This window comes from Hakea prostrata, chromosome 2 (assembly GCF_041222555.1).
Source record: "Hakea prostrata isolate BN-2017 chromosome 2, UWA_Hpros_2, whole genome shotgun sequence".
Taxonomy (NCBI): domain Eukaryota; kingdom Viridiplantae; phylum Streptophyta; class Magnoliopsida; order Proteales; family Proteaceae; genus Hakea; species Hakea prostrata.
This window is the reverse complement of record NC_142601.1, coordinates 11,406,704-11,430,275: the sequence shown is the minus strand read 5'-3', so window position 1 is coordinate 11,430,275 and position 23,572 is coordinate 11,406,704. Positions and strand designations below refer to the sequence as shown.

Below are 23,572 nucleotides of genomic sequence, written 5' to 3'. Positions count from 1 at the left end.
AATCCTTATTACTAATGAAATTGAGCGACCTCTGGACTGATCAAAAGATCCTTTCAACTGGCTAGAATCCCTTACTTAAACGAAAATAAATCTTGTGGAATCACATTGAAAAGTTGACGATACATTATGTACCTTGCTAAAAAACCGATCCTTGCTTACCAACCACATATTGTCCAACCAAATCCAATTCTCTCCTGATACGTTCCTCAAAAATCCGATTATTTGGGATTCTTCCCCCAACTAACAGAGAGATATTGATGGAATTGCCACATATGAAATTGAGCACAATTTTGCACAGAAATACCCCACTTCTTTCTCGAGAAGAGACGGGAAACATGTTCAATATCTTGAATAGTTGACTTAGCTCCTTGTTGTTTGAAGAAACCTCTACTTTAATTGGTCTTTTTTCACGAAAAGTAGACATGAGATAACAAATCTAGCGTTTAGCTAAGATTTAGTTTATGTTTGTGAGAGTCTGCATGTCTGTTGTTGCATATACACTTTCTGAAGCAGTGTCAAAAAGCCGATTCAATTGGTTCCAGTCCAATCCCAATGGAATCAGACCAATGGGGCTTAGTCCAACAAAAGTTGGACTTTGTTAAAGGGCAATTTGCGAAAAAAAGAAAAATATATATATTAAAAAAAAAGAGAATAGGAATCGGCAGTCAGGCACTCTGGATCCTTTTGTTGCTAGATTTTTTAGTCCTTTCAGGACTCTTCTCCTAATTCTCTTTTTGTTACAGCCCACCATTCAGACCTGTCGTTGGTCTGCATAACTTTGTTCCAACCACACCCACCCCCAGGGCTAGTGTGATTTCTCTGGCAGATATTGGTGCTGATCTAGAAATGCCCCCAAGATCTGCTAGAATAAAGAAATTGCTCCAATTTTCTATTCGTAAAGAGCTTACAAGGAATCTTTTTAAACGAAAATAATGTCCAAATTTCTATATAAATCAATCATCAACATCAAACCTTTAACTGTTTCTATGACCAAAATAAACTATAGTAGAAATCAAAACTATGACCCCTATGCTGGATTTATATCCTCATGCTGGATAAGTACATAAAATACCTACACTTTCACATTATTAATATAGAAACACCGATCGACTGGGGACAGGTTGGGCCCTAGGGCTGGCCAACTTAAAGCTCAAGCATGGTTCGAGGTCTCACGAGATCTTGGGTTTGTGAGACCTTGAGATGAGACTTGAAGCAAAATGTAGAAATTCATAAATCTTGGCGGAGATATCGGTTTCAATCGAGATATCTTGATTTGACTTGACCGTCTCGCCTTCTCTCATCTTGACCTCTACCTACCATGCTATTTTTTTCATCTTTCGGTCACATTTTTTGCCAGAAAAGTCCTTGGATCTCCCCCGGGCTGCATCAACACTCCATTTAGCTCATCTACAACAACTAGTCAACAAGCATCTAGTGATGAAGCCATTCTTCAAGCATGGTGATGCTCTTCCCAAATTTCATATTTCAGAAAACTATGTTTTGCATTAGGTGTTCGGATGTGGATTGCATCTTTTCCCAATCTACACTTTCGCGGAAACAAAATTAATTTCATGTTAATAATTTATCTTTCAAATTTTTTGAATTAAAAAGTATTTTCTAAGAAATTAAAATTGAAAGATCATGAAAAATACTAATGTTTTTAAAATGTTTGTACTATATGTTAGACTCCATTGGAAGGGCTACAACCTCATGGAGTGAACTTCTTCTTCTTTCTTTTTGGGTCATGTCCTTCAGTGCATCAGTCTCAAAGTTAGGGGCAAGTTAACATTCATATACACACTTGCTTTCTCACATATGTAAGGCCACCATTATGTTTAGAAGGCCTAAAACAGACTAAATACCCAATACTAGCCTAAACCAAGTCCTAAAATCTACCGAGATGGGCCTTCGAGTTCACTCGAGTTGAGCCAGGGAAAAATATCAGATCTCGGCCAAGATCTCGATTTTTTGGCTGGTTGAGATCTGGGTTGAGATTGAGATCTCAAACCATGAGCTCAAGACCAGCCCACAAAGCTCAATGCCAACCCATAAAGCCATAATTATTTAGGACAAAATGACAAATATTGGATCCAATCTTCCCAACCCTAAACTTTTTTCACACCCCATGATCCCCAAAAGAAACTTCCAATCCAACACAAGTTCATACCTTGCTTCATCCCGTTCATCTCATGTATAAGTGAAACTGGTGGTAGGGGGCAGCTGGATTCAAAAAGAACATCCTAGTGCATGAAGCTCTTGCTTCTACAAGGTTTGAGAGGGGCGCACGTCTATAGCCTTACCCCTATTTCACAAGAAGATGTTCACATGCATAGCTCACCTAGTGCTTCCCAAGTCAATACAACAACAACAACAACAACAACAACAACAACAACAACAACAACAACAACAACAACAACAACAACAACAACAACAACAACAACAAGAACGCAGCCTTATCCCAACTAAATGGAGTTGACTACAAGGATCCTTCCCCTCCAATCATCTTTATTTGAGATCACACTTGATTCAATGACTGAGCTACGGACAACTTTCCTCAACACTTCTCTTAAAGTTATTTTAGGCCAACCCCTAACTCTTTTAGTTCCTTCAATCTAAATTTTATAATCACTCCTCCATACTAGGCACCCAAATGTAGAATCTGGTCATGCCACCTCAAACGACTTTTTCATAAGTTAACATATATTAGAGGGGGTCACATGATGATCCTATTATGTTAGCAAAATTAAAATTAGTGTAGCATAGATAAGGAAATTTAGATGGATGAATGACAAGACTAGGAAGGATAAAGTACAATAAGATCATATTAGAGCCAATTTAGGAGTAACTATGAACTTTAACACATGATAAAACTATGAGAAGTCCTTCCTTATATCACCCTTTTTTCATGATTAAGCCTAGATATCAAAACAATCACTTTGCAAAATCTCCCTCTCATTCATCCTCACCTCATCGTCATCCATTCAAGTATACCGAAGCTGATTCCATATACTCTTTATCTCCATTTTACCTTCCTTCCATAAACCTTTTAGTTTCCAAGTTGATCTCCATAACTCCAACTTTAGCATTACACCTAGCTTTTGTCTCATGACTCTCATCTACCAAAAACAATATCATTAGCAAAAAAATATACCAAGGAACCTCATCTAGAATGTCTCTGGTTAAATCATCCTTATACGCACAAACAAACATAGGCTTGTAGGTGATCTTTAGATGTAATCCAAATGTAATTTGGAATTCACTGCTTTGTCCCTTTACATTCTTACACTATCATGTGCCAGCATACAAATTTATAATTTATGTTCACATACTTATCCGAAACACTTCTCTTCTCTACTACTTGCCAAATGAACACTCTAGGGAGTAGGGACTCTCACCAAAGGCTTTTCATATAAGTAACTAAAGACCAACGTTAATGAAGACAATAACACTTACCAATCAATACCTTTTTCCATGAGTCTTAAGTAAATAGCTCCTATTGTTGATGTTCCTAACATAAAACAAAATTGGTTCTATATAATTGTAGTTTCTTCTCTTATGTGGATTTTAGTAACCCTCTCCAATAATTTCGTAGCACGATTCATTAGTTTCATGCCTCTATATTTATTGGAGCTCTAAATAGTGCCTTTACTTGCATAAATAAATTGGAACCACAACACTTTTCCATCGTCCATTTGGCATTTTCCTTGTGTTCATAAACCACATATCCATAAGCTCATCCACAATTCCATGGGGACCTCACCTTGGCCTCATGCCTTGCCTACTTTCATCCTCTTTAAAACTTCTTTTACTCTAGACATCCTAAACTTTCGTATATTTCATCAACATATGTTGTCTCAACGACAACAGTCTTCCAATACACATCTAGTGTTTTCATTTAATAGGATAATGTTCTCATCCCTAATTAGTACTTTACCAACTTCACTTTGAATACAAATAACATAGTCTAAATCTCTACTTTTCCAATCCCTCACTGCTTTTCTCCTGTTATTCAGCACTCCGATTATTATAAAATCTTCTGATGAGGATATCAGTTGACAGTTTCGAGTCTACTAGTCAAGCAGGCATAAAGATCATCCCACAACAGCATCTATCTGGATGGACAACGAGTTTGGAGGCTACCAAATTGCTAGATTCCTATGGTTTGATGAAAAGCACTGCCCATAGGCAGTTTGTTATTTTCTTTTCTCGAGTCCTAGTGGGTTGGGTATTAGTTTACTATTGATTATCATTTTTTTATGTTTTGGGTCCTTGTGAGTTAGGCTTGGATTATTGTTGGCCCAATTTGGGTTATTTTGGGTTTGGATTGATCCATGGATATATTTAGCCCGTGGCTTAATTTTTTAATTTTAACTGTGGTTTCCAATTTGCCCCTAAATACTAGATTTGGGTAGAGAATTATTTAGGGTTTTTCAGGGGAATTCCATTGTAAGGTTGGGATGGATTAATTTTATTTATTTGAAGCCTTGTATGGAAGAATCAATTGACAATAAATGAATGAGAAAAGAAAGATGACTTCTCTCCCTTGCGCAAAGCTCTCTTGTGGCATGAGCTCATTCTCTCTATTGCATAAGCAGGTTCCTCTCCCTTCTTCTGTCCAGCATCTCTACTGCATTCCTTCTTCTTTCTTTCTATCTTCTTTGGGATCTTCATTCCTTTTCTCTCTCTTCTACTCTGTCCGGCAGACCTTACTGCTGCCTTCTTTCCTCATTTCTTTTCTTACTTCTTCTAACTTTCTTGTACAGCAACCTTGCTATAATTTTCTTTTCTTAATCCTTCTTTCCTTTCTTGTGTTTTCTCGTTACCCAGAAATCTGTTTTTTTCTTTTTTTCTTTTTTGTTCCTTTGTCTTTTTTAACTACTGTTTTGCAGCCACAGCCAGCATGTAAATTTATTGAGTCTCTCATTAATTATTTCTTATCCTATAATTCTTCCTTTTGCAGTCGGTTCACTACAACAAATTTTCAAGGTTCTTTGCATTGTTACTTGCTGAACTTATTGTTGGAATTCTGATATTGACTAGGACAGCAACTAATTTTTAAGATTTCTTGATAATCTTGCACTCAATTTAGGGTTACGATGCCGTGATCCCTATCCTCTTGTTTCCCTATTTTATTCTTGTTTAGTTTTCATTAGTTAGGACTAATTGTTCTTCCTCTGCTCTAATTGTCTTTATTTGCATGCTTAATCATATTAAAACTGCCGCAAGTTCTTTTTTTCCTTACTACCCTAAGAGTGTAGTAACCAACTTTGTAGGTCCCCTAGTTTCTAGGGCTCCCCATGCATCATCTTCATACAACATACTTTAATCCCCACTAAATGTGGTCGAGTGCATGGTTCCTTGTTCTCCAATTCGTACTTTATCCAATAGTCAACTCAGGTCTACCCTTGGCTTTTCCAGTTCCAATCACTCGTTCAACCTTAAGCATCCATCGGCTTTCACTGAATATAGCCCAGCCACCTCAAATCACTCTCATACAATTTATCATTAATTGGGGCTACTCCCAAGTCTCAACCTAGCTCTAATATGGTCATTCCTTACTTTATGCTTCCTAGTTTGGCCATACATTTGTCCCAACATCCTCATGTCCACTATACTTGGTTCATATATTTTCCTCATCTTAACTGCTGAACATTCCACACCATATATTACAGTCATTGGATGAGACTCCTATAACATTTTCCTTTTACAGTGATCATGCAGCACTCTCAATGTACCTCTCCACTTTTATCCATCCTGAAACAAACCAGAATCTCCTACTGAGATGCATAGAAATAGAGAAGAAGAAGAGAGAAGAGAATGAGAAGAAGAGAAGTGGAGGCGCAAGGGGGTAGAGACTGCTTCAATGGTCTACGTCTCTACCCCTCAAGCTTTATTTACAGATGAAGATTGCAGCTCTAATCACTTACTAATTCTGAATACATTACAAAAAAATAAAAAATAAAAACTGACTCTTTCAGATTCTAGAGACAACTCTGAAAAAGGAAAGGAAATATAAAGTAAAGCTATTAGGAAATTAGTAACTTTCTAATTCTGTAAAGCACATAACACTTTTCAAATCTGTAACTACTTCTCCAAGAAAGAACTTTCTATTGGACTCCAAGAAGCCACGACTTGTTCTCCAAGTAACTACTAGGCTATCGCAACACCCCCCCCCCTCTCAAGCTAAAGAGTATTGATCACCAACTCCTAGTTTGCGACATCCTTGTACAAAGGCTGGACCAGGTCAAGATTTAGTGAAGATATCTCCAACTTGTTCAACAGAAGCAACATATAGTGTAGCTATAACTCCTCTCATGATTGCATCCCGCACAAAATGCAAAAATCCACTTCCACATGTTTGGTCCCCTCATGAAATATTGGATTACTAGGAATGTAGATCGCTGCCTGATTATCACAAAACATCTCAACTGACTCTTCAACTTCAATCCTTCTTTCAGGAAAGACTTAACCCAAAAATTTCAGACACGATAAGAGCCATAAAGGATACCCAGCCTCAACACTAGACCGAGCCATTGTAATTTGCTTCTTACTATTCCAAGTAATCAAATTCCCTCGAAGGAAACTACAATAACAAGAAGTTGACCTTCGATCATCTCACGATCTTGCCAAATTAGCATTTGAATAAGCACAAGACTTTAAATGAGCATTTTTCTTGTACACAAACCCTTTTCTTGGAGCCTTCTTCAAATACTATAAGATACGCATCACGGCATCCCAATGAGGCTTTTTAGGTGAATGCATGAACTGCCTAACAATACCTACAACATATGACAAGTCTGGACGAGTCACAATAAGATATATAAGCTTCCATGCCAACTGTCTATACCTCTGAGGATTCACCAAATTATCTCCTTCATCCTTGGTGAGTTTGAGATGAGGGCCTATAGGTGTGTCAACAAGTTTACACTCAAGCATACAAGTTTCGGTCAACAAGCCTAGCACATAAATACGCTGAGAAAGGCTGACCCCATGATTGCTTTGAAGAATTTCACCTCCAAGAAAATATTGCAAATCCCCAAGTTCTTTATCTAGAACCGTGTATTCAAAAAATCCTTTACCTCATCAATGCATGCATTATCACTTCCAGAAACAATTATGTCATCTACATAAACAATTAGTACCACAATTCAACACTTTAACTTTCTTACAAAGACAGAATGATCTAAATAACACTAGGAAAATTCCACTTCAGACAGTACTAAATTAAAATTTTCAAATCATGCTCTTGGCAACTATTTCAACCCATAGATGGACTAGTGAAGTACACATACTTTAGCAAAATCCCCCCCGAACAACAATCCCATGATGTTGCTCCATATACACTTCTTCAGCCAAGTGTCCATACAGAAAGGCATTATTTGCATCTAACTAATGAAGAGGCCATTCTAAATTAGCCGCCAAGGACAATAAAATAGCCTAGAATTTAAATGAGCTATGAGGGAAAAAATCTCAAAGAAATCCACACCATAAGTCTGAGTATCTCTTTGCAACCAGCCCCACTTTAAGGCACTCTACAAATCCATCAGACTTATACATAATCACAAATCCCCGACAACATTTCACAAAATCCTTACCTGGAGGCAAATCCACAAGGGTACAAGTATCCCTAGAGTGTAGAGCCATAATTTCAGATTCCATAACAGCTTTCTAACCGGGATTAGAGAGAGCCTCGGAGTATATAGATGGAATAGCAATAGAAGACAGAGATGTGGTTAGGGTACAATAATAAACCGGCAAGTGAAGGGTAGTAACATAATGAGAAATAGATACACCACATTAGAACGTTGGGAACAAGAATGCTTACCTTTCCTCAAAGCAATGGGAAGATCTTCAGGATTATCAGACGGTGGAGGGAGGATCTGGAGAAGAAGTGACAACGGCCATACCATATAACTGTTTTTGTTTCTTCCGCCAATGATAGACTTGTACTGGTGGAAATAGAAGTGACACCTCATCTAGGCTAGGAAGTACAATGGGTTCTTCAGGGGTTTCACAATCTGTTCTCCCTGAAGCATCTCAAAAGGAAACGGTACAACCATAGCTAAGGGGGGTCAAACCTGTCATCTTAAGACAATTGATTAGGGTCATAATACGGTGTATCTTCAAAAGGGTAACATCCGCTATAATAAATTGATGTTTAGCTAAAGGGTCAAAAACTTTGTATCCTTTCTGGTACCAAGAATAACCTCAAAAAATGCACTTAAGAGCTTTGGCTGAAAACTTATCCTTTAGTTAGGGTAAAATATGCACATTAACATACACGACCAAAACCTTAGGTGAGATAGCAAACAAATGTAAGTCTGGATGCACAACTCGAAGCAGTATTTCATCTTGCAACACTGAAGAAAGCATTGGATTTATTAAGGTACAAGATGTAAGGACAACATCACACCAATATTGCTTAGGTACACTTATACAAAACATAAGGGACCTAGTTACTTCTAACAAGTGCCTATGTTTCCACTTGGCAACACCATTTTGTTGTGGCGTGTATGAGCAACTCGATTGCTGAAGAATACCTTTATAAGAACATAGATCAGAAATTGAATTTTGCAAATACTCCAAATCATTATCCATACGAAAATTTTTAACAAATGTATTAAATTGAGTAGAAATTTCAGCAAAAAAATCTGTAATAATTTTTAAAACTTCACTTCAATCCTTCATTAAAAATAGCCAAGAAAATATAGAAAAGTCATCTACATATATGATAAAATACTGAAAACCAAAACGATTAGGGATACCACAAGCTACCCAAACATCTGAATGTACTAAAGAAAATAAACTTGTACTTCTAGGTTTAGTTCTAACGGGAAAACTTATCCGATGATGTTTACCTAACTCACATGCCTCACACTCTATTGACTCGACATCCTTGCAATCAGGAACAACCTACCTAAGCCTACTAGGAGAAAGATGTCCAAACGATAGTGCCAGTCAATGGTGACACAATGTACATGTTCGCAGCGGAAGTGTCAAAATCGGTCAAATAGTACAATCCATCCTTCTCAATTCTTCCACCAATCCTTCTTCAAGTTAGAAGATCTTGAAATTATAAAAATTAAAAAAATAAAAAATAAATAAATAAAGACGGAAAAAACAACACGAGACACCGCAAGGCTTTAGCAATACAACTGACAAAAATAAGATTTATTGAAAATTGTGAAACAAATAAAATAGAGGAAAAGTTCAAATTTGGTAAAGGGGAGACACTCCCCTTACCGACAGCGGAAGACTTTCCACCATTAGCCATAACAATAGGAATTGGGTTGGGAAACTCATAAAAATTTGAAAACATGGATGAAATACCTACCATATGTGACGAAATAGGAATTGAAATGTTTGATTCTTCAGAATCTTATTCAGAACTTTACAATCAATATATACACAACTGCTATCTATGAAATAGGAAAGAATATCCTACCTAGAAGATTAGAATAAATAAGAAATCTACCTAGAATAGAAGATTACAATAAATGAGAAATCTACCTAGAATAGAAGATTACAATCAATGAGAAATCTACCTAGAATAGAAGATTACAATCAATGAGAAATCTACCTAGAATAGAAGATTACAATCAATGAGTAATCTACCTAGAATAGAAGATTGCAATAATAAGAAAAATACCTGTAATAGAATATTACAATCTGATCTACTTAGATTAAAGATACTAATAAAATATTATGATATGATTCTAAGATTTTCCACACTCCCCCTCAAGCTGGTGAATAGGCATTCTACATTCCCAGCTTGGATATGCATTTTTGAAAGGTCGTAGCTGCTCAATCCTTTAGTAAGTACATCAGCAAGTTGACTATGTGTAGACACATACGGCGTACAAATCAATCCACTATCCAGCTTCTCTTTAATGAAGTGTCTGTCAATCTCAATGTGCTTGGTTCGGTCATGTTGAACAGGGTTATGTGCTATACTGATTGCTGATTTGTTGTCACAGTAGAGTCTCATTGGTCCACCCCATTCAACCTTTAGGTCTTCTAAGATAATCTTCAACCAAAGTAATTCACATATTCCTTGAGCCATTGCACGAAATTTGGCTTCTGCACTTGACCGAGCCACAACATTCTGCTTCTTGCTCCTCCATGTCACAAGATTGCCACCAAGAAATGTGCAATATCCTATGGTCGACCTTCTATCTACTGCTGACCCTGCATAATCAGCATCAGTGTATGCTTCTAGTATCATTCCTTTATTCCTTCTAAATAAAAGGCCTCTCCTTGGCGTCCCTTTTAAATATTGTAGCACACGGTGAGCTGCATGCAAGTGAATTTCCTTTGGATTGTGCATGAATTGGCTGATTACACTAACTGCATATGCTATGTCTGGCCTTGTGTGAGACAAGTAGATTAGTCTTCCTACTAGTCTTTGATACATCTCTCGGTCCACAACAACATCTTCTTCTGCATTCCCAAGTTTACTGTTGGGATCTATTGGAGTGCTTGCTGGTTTACACGCGGTCATTCCTGTTTCTTTAAGGAGATCAGTGATATACTTTTGTTGAGAGATGAAAATGCCTTGTTGAGAGTGAGCAACTTCAATGCCAAGGAAGTATTTTAATCTTCCTAAAGCCTTGATCTCAAATTCCTTAGCCAAGGATTGAGTCAAATTTTGTTTCTCTTTTTCTTCATTTCATGTCACCAACATACACAAGTAGTGTCGTGACTCCCCCAGATGATGAGTGCTTGATGAACAATGTATGGTCTCCTTGACTTTTCTTGTAACCCATACTAATCATGACTTTAGTAAATCTGCCAAACCATGCCCGCGGTGACTGTTTGAGTCCATATAAGGCCTTTTTTTAACTTGCATACAATATTAGCAGCTAAATCCTTCTCATAACCCGGTGGAACCTCCATGTAAATTTCTTCCTTTAGTTCACCATGCAAGAATGCATTTTTAACATCAAACTGTTGCAAGTCCCAACCAAAATTTGCCGCCAAGGATAGTAAGATTCTGACAGTATTCATTTTTGCAACTGGAGCAAATGTTTCAAGGTAGTCAATCCCGTAAGTCTGGGTGTAGCCCTTGGTACCTTGCTTTGTACCTTTCTAAAGATCCATCTGCTCGATACTTCAATGTATATACCCATTTGCACCCCACAGGTTTCTTCCCTTCTGGTAATCTTACAAGTTCCCATGTTCCATTGCTTTCTAATGCTTCCATCGCCACATTCATAGCTTGCTTCCACTCCTTATTGGATAAAGCCTCAGATAAGGTGTTAGGAATGGCAATGGTGTTTAAACTTACCAGAAAGGCTCTATGAGATGGGGAAAAATGTTTAAAGGACAAGAATTGGGCAAGAGGGTACATAGGTTTCGTTGTGCATTCTCTAGTGCCTTTCCTAATGGCAATAGGAAGGTCTAGTTCATTAATATTTGTGGGCACATCGAATTCGGTTTGTAGTGAAGGATTAGTCATTTGTACCTCATTTCCAGAATTTGGATTGGAGTCTTGAACTTGCACTGATTCTGGAACAAGATTCCTCTTCCTTGAGAACACCTTTCCTTTACCAAATCTCACATGCTCAATATTAGAAATAGGCTCATTCATTTCAAAGTTTAACATATGCTCATGTTGTTCACAGTTTGACACAGGTGAGTCTGACACAAGTTTAGGTTGTTCACAGTTTGACTCAGGTGACATAGTGAAGTATTTAGGAGTGAACTCTAAGTCAAATAAGGAATTCCCATTCTTATCTTCCATTATTGAATGCTCCCCCTGAAGATGAGGTGTGGAAAAATAAGACTTATGTTCATGAAAAGTGACATCAATGGAAACATAGAACCTTTTTGAAGGAGGGTGATAGCACTTATAGCCCTTTTGAGTGGAGGAATATCCTATAAATAAACATTTGAGTGCTCTAGGATCTAATTTACCCCGATGTGGTCCATGAATATGAACAAATGAGACACACCCAAAAATTCGAGGAACAAGGTTATTTGTCGTTTTTAGGTTTGGGTAGAACTGGGAAAGGACATCCATTGGACTCTTGAATCCTAAGACTCTCGAAGGCAGCCGATTTATAAGATGAGTTGTTGTGAGGACTGCTTACCCCCAAAATGACTTAGGCACATTGTATTGGAATAGGGAGGCTCTAGTTACATCAAGAAGGTGGCCATTTTTCCGTTCAACTACTCCGTTTTGTTGTGGGGTATCAACGCACGATGACTCATGTATAATTCCCTCCCTTTGAAAGAATGGAGTTAGAATTTGATTGAAATATTCTCTGGCATTATTAGATCTAAATCTTTTTATACAAACTCCAAATTGGTTTTTAACCATGGAATGGAAGTTGGGAAGAACACAACTAACATCGGATTTGTTTTTGAGTAGAAAAATCCATGAGACACGAGTGCAATCATCAATGAATGACACGAACCACCTAGCCCCAGACACATTAGGAATTCTAGAAGGACCCCAAATATCACTATGAATGAGATAAAAGGGGATGGAACTTCTTTTCTTGCTTAAAGGAAGTGGTACACGCTTGTGTTTAGCAAGCTCACACACATCACAATGAAACTCATCGACATGTATGCCTTGAAACAAAGAAGGAAACAAAAGACTGATTACCCTAAAGGAAGGATGTCCAAGTCTATGATGGTAAAGCCATAATTTTTCTTTATTGGTTTGAGAAGGACTACCATTAGTAGCATGTGATTGGCTTGGTGCCTCAAGGTAGTAGAGTCCATCCCTTTCTCTAGCATGTCCAATCGTCCTCCCTGAATCCTTGTCCTGAAATATACAATGACTATGGTGAAAGACTACATTACAATGTAAATTTTGCGTGAGTTTCTTCACAGAAACGAGATTTATAGATAGTCTAGGAACATGTAGGACATTTTTCAAGGTGAGGGATGAGTTGAGCTCAATATTTCCGGTTCCAGCCAGCCACGAGTTAGTTAACGAGCCATCAGCAGTAGCTATCTTCCTACTACTTGGACAGGGAGAATATGTGGTGAAAAGATTTGGTGAGTGTGTCATGTGATCAGTTGCACCTGAATCTATGATCCAGGGGCTTGAAAGAGAATTACTAGAGACATTTAATCCAATAGAAAGTGGAAACTCACCTGAATATGCCAAAGAACATGTACCTGGTTTTTTGTTAAGGTTGCTCAAAAGAGTTTTTACACGTTCTATGTCCTCCTGATTAAGGCTAGCAACCTCTTTATTAGTGACTTCAAAGTTGCTTTGTCAGCAGATGTAACATGCGCCCGACCATTATTTCCAGATTGCTCTCCTTTGTGCCGCCACTCTCGGCTAGGAGGTTTACCATGAAGTTTCCAGCATCTTTCCCGTGTGTGACGAGCTTTCTTGCAATAGGTACACCATAGATTGTCTCTGTTTTGCAATCCTCCATTCTGCAGATTTTTTATTTTATGATCAAATGCAGTCCCGAAAGTAACCTCTCTTGGTTTTGACATACTCTCTGTAGGTGCTTAAAAATAGTATGTGAAACAGTAACCAAAGATGCAATAGAATGACAAATAAGGCGAAGAAATAAAAAATCTATTTTTCAGGTAAGGAAAAATAAACAGAACAGAGCTGAATAAAGAATGGCGACAAAGGCCAAAGGAAGAATAATCTCTGTGTGGCGAAAACACCAGAGATTAAAGGCAATAAAGGCCTGAAAGCTGGACAGCAATCCCAAGATTGGTTGGCTCTGATGCCATGACAAAATAGGAATTGAAATGTTTGATTCTTCAGTATCTTATTCAGAACTTTACAATCAATATATACACAACTGCTATCTATGAAATAGGAAAGAATATCCTACCTAGAAGATTAGAATAAATAAGAAATCTACCTAGAATAGAAGATTACAATAAATGAGAAATCTACCTAGAATAGAAGATTACAATCAATGAGAAATCTACCTAGAATAGAAGATTACAATCAATGAGTAATCTACCTAGAATAGAAGATTGCAATAATAAGAAAAATACCTGTAATAGAATATTACAATCTGATCTACTTAGATTAAAGATACTAATAAAATTTTATGATATGATTCTAAGATTTTCCACAATATGTTCAGATGCCCCAGAGTCTACAATAGTTTAGTTTTCGATCGGCATGGGATCTCTATCGTAGAAAAGGAGAACAACTGGAATGGGCTAAAAATATTTGGAAGACTTCTTTGCAACCTAGACAACAAGTTTTCTGTTGGAGACTTTTTCATGATAGGCTACTTGTTGATACCTTGTTGACTCGGAAAGGGATTATGTTGGCCTCTCGTTGTAATCTATGTGGTAAAGCTTCAGAGGACATAGGACATAGGACATCTCTTTCTTCACTGCTCATTTTCATGGATGTGGAGAAGCTTTTGCAGCAAAGTTTGGTTATAACTGGACAGTAAAAGATTCGATGGTAGAGTCGTTCAAGGCTTGAAAACACCAGGCTTCACAGTATCCTTTACATACTGCTTGGATTAATGGATGTTGTTCGCTTTTATACTTTCTTTGGATGGTCCACAATCAATCCGGTTTGAAAATTTAAATTTTAGGACTGATGAGTTGGTGAGTTTAATTTTTTCAGACTTAGTACAGTTTGGCTTTAAAATAGATGGGAGAAAAGTAACTCCTACCATTTTTTCGGATGCAAGAAGACTGGGCCTTCACTTCTCTGTCTTTAGTGCTGCCCCTCCACAAGAAATTTTTTAGTGTCCTCCTGCTGCAGGATGGGTTAAACTAAATATTGATGGGTCTTCTTTAGGTAATCCAGGAAGGTCTGGCGGTGGAGGAGTATTTCGAAATGAAGTTGTTGTGGTGGTTTTCAATTTCAGTATTTTTTTAGATGTTAAAACCAACTTTGAGGCTGAATTGGAAACTTTCATTCACGGATTACGTTGGGCAAGGCATTTACAAATTACAAAGCTTTGGGTAGAAAGTGATTCAAAAGCTGTGGTGACTTTAATACAGCAAAAGAAAATACCTTGGTATATCTTTCATATGTGGAGAGAGTTACAAGAATATTTGCTGACTATATATTGGAAGATTTCACATTGCTATCGTGAAACTAATACAGTGGCAGATTTTTTGGCAAATTCGGCAGCTAGGACAGGAACTTCTGATATTAACATTTCTTGGTCAGCTTCAATCCTTAATGAACTTGATGTGGATGCCTCTAGACGTCCTAGGTTTCATTTTATGAGTTAATGGTTTTCTAATCTGAGTAGGAACCAGTGAGGAAGGGTGTATTGGGGGCAACAGTTGTTGCGGGTAAGGGAGGTTGGTTCCTTATACGGTATTAATTGATGTATTTTTAATATTTCTTCTTCGCTTAATATAATGATCCTTTTAGCCAAAAAAAAGATATACTTGTTTGGGCAAGATTGGTGGTGATGTATTCTAACTCTGCTCTAACTATTGTAGGCGCTTTAGGACATTAGGAGACAAGGAAGTAGACGCCACCGGAGCTGATATAAATGAGTTGTCATTGGTATTCTATCCAACAGATGTTGTCATATTAACATAGTTTTCTACCCACTCCGACAAACCATGTTTATCCCAACAATTGTCTTTTGTATGATTTTGCTCACCACAGTAAGAGCACACTCGATTTCCTTTGGATTAATTTGGAGGGGGAGTTCGACCTCCTCCCTTCCTCTTCCTGAACCCTTGCCTCTTCCATGTGAGGGGATAAGAGCCACGGCCCACGGCCATGGCCTGCAACTATTGATGAATTATCCTTGCTTCCTTATGTACGCTTTTGTCCACTCATATAAAATACGGATAATTATTGTTGCCCCCTGTACTATAGCTTAATTACTACTTTATCCCCTACACTTTTTTAAATTACTAATCAAACCTTAGACTTTGCCTCTGATTTGATGCCCCCTTGCCATTAAGTTCTGTTACTTAAGTGATGACATGGTATCTTTGATTTATCTAAAAATCCAAAAATAACCCTGAGGTTTGGTATTACTTACACTTTATATTAAATTAAATTTCTACCTTTAGTAATTCAGAAAAAAATTAACCCTAATTAAACGACCTTCTTCTCTAGTCAGAATTAAAACATAAAATAAATAAATAAAAATTTTCATTTTCATCTCTTACCCTTTATTTTAAAAAAAAAAAAAAAAGTCATCTTCCTCTCAATGATCTTGAACCCAACTCCTTCCGTTTCCTCACCTTAGACGAAGCTCAAAACCGATAATGAAAATTTACAGTAATTAAAAATAAATAGAAAATCCTTTTTTTTTAGTTTTTATTTATTTACTTTTCCAATTTTGTGCTTTGTTATTTAGTTTTGGTAAGTTACTTTCTAGTTTGACTTCATCAATTTTAGGAAGTTCCTACCCCCAATAGGTTTCGATTTATTTACTTTCTAATTTGACCTTATCAAATTTAGGAAGTTCCTACTATCGATAGATTTTTTTTTTTGGAATCTGAAATGAATAAGAATACAAGTTAAAATTGGCAAATTTTTTTTTCTAAATGAGGATAATATTGTTTTTTGGGTTCTTAATTCTAAAGGAAAAAATAGACATTAAACATCCAATCGTGATAGGGTCTTAACACCGTTAGAACTAAGGGGGGGGATAGTAATTTCATAAAGAGTAGGGTCATTTTAGTAACTAAGCTATAATACAGAGGAGCAATAGTAATTAGCCTATGCCATAACATGTAGAGAGCATTACTCAAGGTAGGTACAGTTTCAGATGTCAAAATTTGACTTTTACCTGTAAAAAATCTGGATCCAAACCAGCCAAGAATTTGGAAACATAGAATTCAGCCCATTGTGTATTTGAAGTTTCCAAATTGGTAGCAAGGGGCTGATGTTGTTGCAATTCTTCAACTAATCTTTTAAATCACTATAATATTGCATCAACAAGCGACCATTCTGAGAGTAATTGAACATCCGATCATACAGATCATAAACTCGCAAAATATTTTTCTCTCAACCTAGAATCACGCAAGTCCTCCTATATCTGCTTAGATGTGTCATAAAACATGATGTTATTTATAGTAGGAGAATCAATGCTACTCCAAAGTCCAAATCCATACCTCGACTATAGCATCTTCACGAATCCACGTTTCATGTGCAGAAATAGTGGTTGTATCCTTCAAATCAACCTTAGGACAGTCTTCTTTTAAGTACTTTGATGTTCCTTGTGCATAAATAAATGCACGCATCACCTTTGTTTTTTCTTTCGAAGAAAATAATTTTCGTCTCTTTTCAACTTGATACTTGTAATTTGGAAGGGCAAATCTTCCTTGGTCAGAATTTTCGAAGGATCAGCCATTACGAATGCTTACACTCTAATCACTGCCAATACAAACTGCTACGATCATAGAATATGTAATTATCTTCTTAGAATTTAATTCATATGAAAATCACAATTATTGTTGCAGCATACGGCTTCTGCTGCTACATACGAACCACAACAACAACAACAACAACAATAAGCCTTGTCCCAACTAAATGGGGTCGGCTACATTGAATCTTGCCCTCCAATCAGTTCTGTTTGAGGCCATGCTAGATACAAGGCCTAAGCTATACATATCCTTTCTCACCACTTCTCCTAAGGTTATCTTAGGTCTACCCCTAGCTCTTCTAATTCCTTCAATATGGATTATATCACTTCTCCGTACAGGAGCATTTATAGGTCTCCGTTGAACGTGGCCGTGCCACCTCAAACGACTTTCTCTAAGCTTATCACTTATGGGAGCAACTCCCAGACCAACTCTAATATGATTGTTTCTTATCTTATCCATCCTAGTTTTGCCACTCATCCATCTTAGCATCCTCATTTCTGCTACACTCAGTTTATCTATATGATTCTTTTTAACAGCCCAACACTCTGCACCATACATCATAACTGGTCGAACAACGGTCCTATAAAATTTTCCTTTAAGCTTTAATGGAATACGCCGATCACATAAGACCCCGGACGCACCTCTCCACTTCATCCACCCTATTTTAATTCTTTGGGAAACCTCATCCTCCAAATCACCTCTTTTACTTATGATTGAACCTAGGTACCTAAAACAATCACTCTAAGGAATCTCTTTATCGTCAAGTATCACCACCTCATCATCTGCCCGATCACATACGAACCACAAGAAGACAAAAAAAAACACCAAGAGATGGAAAGTCAAGTAACCACGACCTCAGTAGGAAGACTCCAATGCCAAGAAACAAACCAGAATCTCTTACTGAGGTGCAGCTGCAGGTTAGAAAGTGAAATCAGAGAATAGAGAAGAAGAAAATAAAAAAGAGAAGTGAAGACGCGAGGGGGTAGAGACTGCTTCAATGGTCGTCATCTCTACCCCTCAAGCTTTATTTATAGATGAAGATTATAGCTCTAATCACTTACTAATTCTGGGTACATTCCAAAAAAAAAAAAAACTGACTCTCTAAGATTCTAGAGACAGTTCTCAAAATGAAAAGAATATATAAACTAAAGCTATTAGGAAATTAGTAACTTTCTAGTTCTGTAACACACATAATACTTTCCAATTTTGTAATATTTTTCCTCCAAGACAACTTTCTATTTTTGAGATAGCTTGGACCCCAAGAAGCCACGACTTGCTCTCCAAGTAATAGGCTATTGCAACACATCCTATTTATTACTCTGAGCAACATCCTCTATATTCCCTTCTTTACTCACAACTAAGCCCAAAGTATCCAAAGTAGTCAGCTGGTGTAGAATCCCTCTCATCCAAATTCATCACTTCATTTATGTCATACTGTGGCTAAAGTTAAATGCAATATGCAATGTCCTTGCACTGTTCAATTAAAGACCTTATAATTCCAGCACTATCTCCATAACTCCAACTTGGCATAATCCCTACTTTATCACCTAGCAAAATAATATCTTCAGCAAAAGCAGACATTAAAAACCTCAACTTGTATGCCTCTGGCTAACTCACTAATGATCAGTGAAATAAGGGTTTAAGGCTGATCCTTGATGTAACCCGATTGCCAGTGGGAATTCGCTACCCCAACCCCCATAGTCCTATACTAGTCACCACACCATCTTACATCTCTTGAATTATGTGCAAATATTAACATGATTCCCTTCTCTTCTTTTTCTTTTTTGGTACATAAACAGGGCCATCGGCCCAAAGGAAACAACTAATTACTACCATTGGGAGGCATTAAGCCTCAAACAGCATCTGCCTGGAGGATCTCCACAATTTCAAATGGGGATCCTGCAAGAAAATCCACTCTTGCTGGGGAATTTGGATTCTAGACAATCTGTCTGCAGCATTATTAGCATCTCTAAAAACATGATGCACCTCCACTCGGCCTACCGAAATCAGGTACATTTTGATGTCTAAGCAACTCTGGCATAGCTTCCTACCCCTTCCTAGGAATGCTGCAAGAGACACAGCTTCCATGGAATCGGACTCCACAATCAACGACAATAACCCCCTCCGTTGAGCAAGCTCAGCCCTTGAAGGATGACTATAACTTCAGCCTCCAAAACCAAAGAGGCCTTGAGCTTCTTCGCAAAGGTTCCTAAGAAAACACCCTTCATTATTCCTAAGCCCACCACCCACTTGTGCAGCCTTCTCCTTACCGAATGCACCATCAATGTTGAGTTTCACCATCCCCCAACCGACAGTGGGAGCCATTTAGCAGCGGACTATGGTCAGTCATAACCCTGTCTATCCCATGAGTGGTCCACACTTCTAGAATACGTGCAGCAAAAGTGTTAATAATTCTTGCACCATCACCTGGAAAGTGAACTCAGCAACATGGGAGCCTTTATTTCTCCAAGACCATAATAAATAAACTGGCAAGCAAACCGAATAGGCCAACTTTGGATCCCAAACACGCTTGTCCATTAGCTATACTCAGATTAGAGAGAAGCCAACCCTGAAAGTTACTAGTTAAAATCACAGGGGGAGGGGTGCTGAAAAGTCTATACCAGATGCCCTTTGCATAGTCGTAATCTCCCAGGATGTGGATTAAATCATCTTGCTTATTGATACAAAAACCACATCGATGGTGATTAATCAACTGGAGTCTCATCTTTCATTTATTTGCATGCATCCTACTCTGCCCAACCAGCCAAAGAAAGCAATTAATCCTTGGGGGACCTTCACTGTCTACATGACCTTCCAAAGAACCCACCTCTCATCCTCCTGAACCAAGCCTACAGAAATCTCAGTCAGGTTATCATAAGCTGCCCGAACTGTGACTAACCTATCAGGGCTATGCTTCCAAATATGCATGTCACTTCCATCTTCAAGCATATGAGATTTAAACACCTCCAATTCAGTGCAGACATCAGTAGGCAGCAGATCACTGGGCTCTTCCCACCTCTAGTTCCCATCCAGGCCAAAACAGGAGCACAATTTTTCATCCCAGATCCCCTCAGGAATCGGATGGGTTGCCATTTCTTCAAGAGAAAGATCAGCATCATGCCATTTATCTGTCCAGAAATACAGTCTCTCCGTTACGCACCATGACATGGCAATTCGAACTAACCACTGGAACAACTTTACAAAGAGCCTACATAAAGGCGAGTCTGAGCTACACACTGTAATTTTGGAATGACGCTTACTCAAGTCATACTCTGATTAGAGAACCTTGGACCAAAGGCTGTTTTGGTGCAAGAAGCCCCACATCACCCTCCTCAAGTAGCATGGTTTCAAAGCGTCTGCCTAGGCACCTAGGCCCATTTTTGGGTCAAGGCGACAACCCCCTTGCTTGGTGTCGCTTGGTTTTCCTTGCCCTCTATCACCTCGCCTTGACAACCATGTCAAGTAGGCTTACCCCAGCCCTCCACTTTCCTTAGGTCAGCAAATCTTGTCTCAACTGACTAGATGTAATCTTTTCTTTGTCAGTCACAACCCCCGCCCCCCAAAAAAAAACAAAATAAAAGCTCTACAGCTGGATGAGTGAAAAGGGTTGACCTCCCCCCGGCAAAAACCCTAAGTTGGGCCAAAAACCCACAAATAAGGGGAAGCCTACCATAGGGGCAATTTTGTCCTTATTCCCCCTTAGAATAATTAATCTTCTACTATCAGCATGTCTTTAGTTAATTAGGTTTTAATTTCAGCATGTGAGTCATTAGTTTTTAATTCCAGCATGTGTCAATTAGAGTCTTTAGTTAAGTAGGATCCTAGTTTCCATTAAACCTTTTATTACCATTTTGGATGATTGTACTTAAATGTAATGGGATCCTAATCTATAAAGGAGTCCCACTTTGGTTTAGAGTATTTAGCAGGCTATAAATAGCCTATTCTTTCTTTGTAAAAGTTAAGTCTGACTATTTAAATAAGAATATTGAGTTTAAGGACTGTGGTTACTGTTTGAGGGAGCCACGGCGGATTTTAAGTAATGTTTTCTTCTTTAATGATCAACAACTCTGTGCAGCACTCTTATTCAGAAGTTTCAGCAAGCTCTCAAGACAAACCCAAGTAAGTACAGCCACCCCTAGCCCCTTCCTCCCATCCCCTACCACTGCTTCCCCTTCAATCGCAGCCACCCAAAACCCTTCCCCGTCCCTACACAACTCTAATTTCCCCTCCCCCTTGCTGCAATACTCTGGCAGCATCATTCCCCAAGCCCCATGACACCCCAGCCCCTTCCCCAACCCACTACAATCTCCCTTAGACCCTCCCTCCCTCCCTCTCCAACCCTCTCGGTCCTCTCTCTCTGTCTCTTCTTCTCTACGGCAACAGCAGCACCCCTCCCCTGTTAGGTCCCTAATCCCCACCCCCTTACCTCCCCTTTCCTTCCTAGCTGGGTCGCATATCACCCCTCACCCCATCCCTACCCATAATTCCATCTAAAGCCTAAAACCCTAACACTTCTAAATTTCCTGCATTTTATCTTCTTCAATAAAATTCTGCAATTCATCTTCAACCTCTAGACTAAACCCTAGTTCAACATAAACTCTCAACCACACTCCAAACCCACTTAGGATTAGCATCTCCTACACCTACTCTAGTTCCTCTTCCAAATCCTAACCCTAGTTGCATTTCCTAAGAGTCGCACTCCAAGTAGGAAACTTCTGACTAAAAACCATTAGGATAAAACCAGAAATTACAAAATAACAACTTCTGAACCTAACTGAAACCTTAAGACCCAAGTTTCTAAACACTAACTGTTAAATCCAGATCTGAAACTTTCATTAAAGCAAGGTTTCAAGCTTAAAACCCTCAGCCCCTTAACCCTAAGCCTGACCGAATTCTTCTAGTCCCCCCTTTACCTAACCCTGTGATTCTGTGAACCCTAAAACCATCCCAAACAACCCCTAATACTAGACTTATTTTGCTGGAAGATTCAGGGCAGCCCTTAATTTTAGGGAAACCATAAAAAAACCCTAAACCTAAAATCAGGTTTCAGATCACTGGGCCATTGGGCCCTATGCTGCACCCTTCGGCCCATGCCCCTCCTAGTTCCTCTTCCCAAAAAAAAAAAAAAAAAAAACCTTCCATCCTTGCTCCTCCTCCATCCTTGCTCCTCCTCCATCCCTTGGCCCAATCCTTCGCTCTCCTCTTCTACCTTCCTTGCTCCTAACCCTAGTTTGGACATTGCTCCCTGCACTTCGGAGTTTGAGGATTCGCCCTCCACTAAAACTCCCTCCCCCCCCCCAAAAAAAAACCCTTTAGGACCGAAGGCACATTAACCGGTCTAATTGAGGTCTTTACAATCTCGACAAGGATTTTGTCATGGAGCTCCACTCTTCAAAGAAGAAGAAGAAAAATCAAAACTGCTAGTGTCTCGCTTGGTGTTTCTCTCAACCTTTTGGCCTCGGGCTGTCTTTCACTCCTTGTGTTTCCTCAAATTTTTTTGTGTTGCCTCGCTTTAAGCCTTTCAGCGTTGTTGGGCTTTTCCCTTGTTTTTTGTATCTCTCCCCTCCCCCCCCCCCCCCCACTCATTTACTCTCCCTTTGTTTAATGAATTTTTTTCATTCATCCAAAAGGAGAGAGGGGGGGGGGAAGAAAAAGAAGGGGAAAAAGAAAAAAAGAGGAGGGGCTGGACAAGCTTTCTCTACCTCTACCAAGACATCTTTAGGTATTGCTAAGATATGTCAAACCTATCATGGGCTTTCCCTAGGCGAATAAAGATTAGATGGGGTTCCTTCTTGAGCTATCTATACCTTACCATGAGTCTTCTAAGTAAGAAATAGCTTGCATTGTGGATTTGCTTTGCATACAACCAAACTGGTTCTCTCGACAGTAGTTTCCTTTCTCAGGTGGGTTTCAGTAGCCCTCTCCTATAACTTCATTGAATAATTGAATGGCTCCTTACTTTATATTTCTTGTTATTGCAACACTAAATATCACCCTTATCGCATTGCTTCTCCTCCACTCATTTAGAATTTTTTTTGCATGATCTTCCAAATAACAGATGCAACCTCACTTGAATAGGGCTTAGTCCTCCAAAATCTCTAAGACAAGACCAGTTTCTAGGCCCAAATCCTGATTTTGGGTTTGGTGTATGAAAGGGTTCTGATGGGTTCCCCTACTGTTGAACCAGTGGTCTTTGAAGTCCCTGATCGGATTAATTGGGGTGAAATACTAACAAGGAATCAAGGATGACAGTCTGTTAACCAACAGA

The 23,572-nt window shown here is 38.6% G+C and overlaps 1 protein-coding gene across 4 annotated transcripts in view; it reads right to left on the bottom strand.

The window, feature by feature from the left end:
• LOC149023729 (uncharacterized) overlaps positions 1 to 23,572 on the bottom strand; it is a 55,303-nt gene that overhangs the window by 11,727 nt on the left and 20,004 nt on the right. Inside the window, exon 7 of one of the 4 annotated variants that reach the window (XM_089144232.1) lies at positions 13,244 to 13,401. The exons of the other annotated variants lie outside the window; for them this stretch is intronic. The gene's annotated coding sequence lies outside the window, so the exon portion shown is untranslated. Of the gene's footprint in view, positions 1 to 13,243; positions 13,402 to 23,572 lie in introns of those variants that run through there. 4 annotated transcript variants of the gene reach the window in all.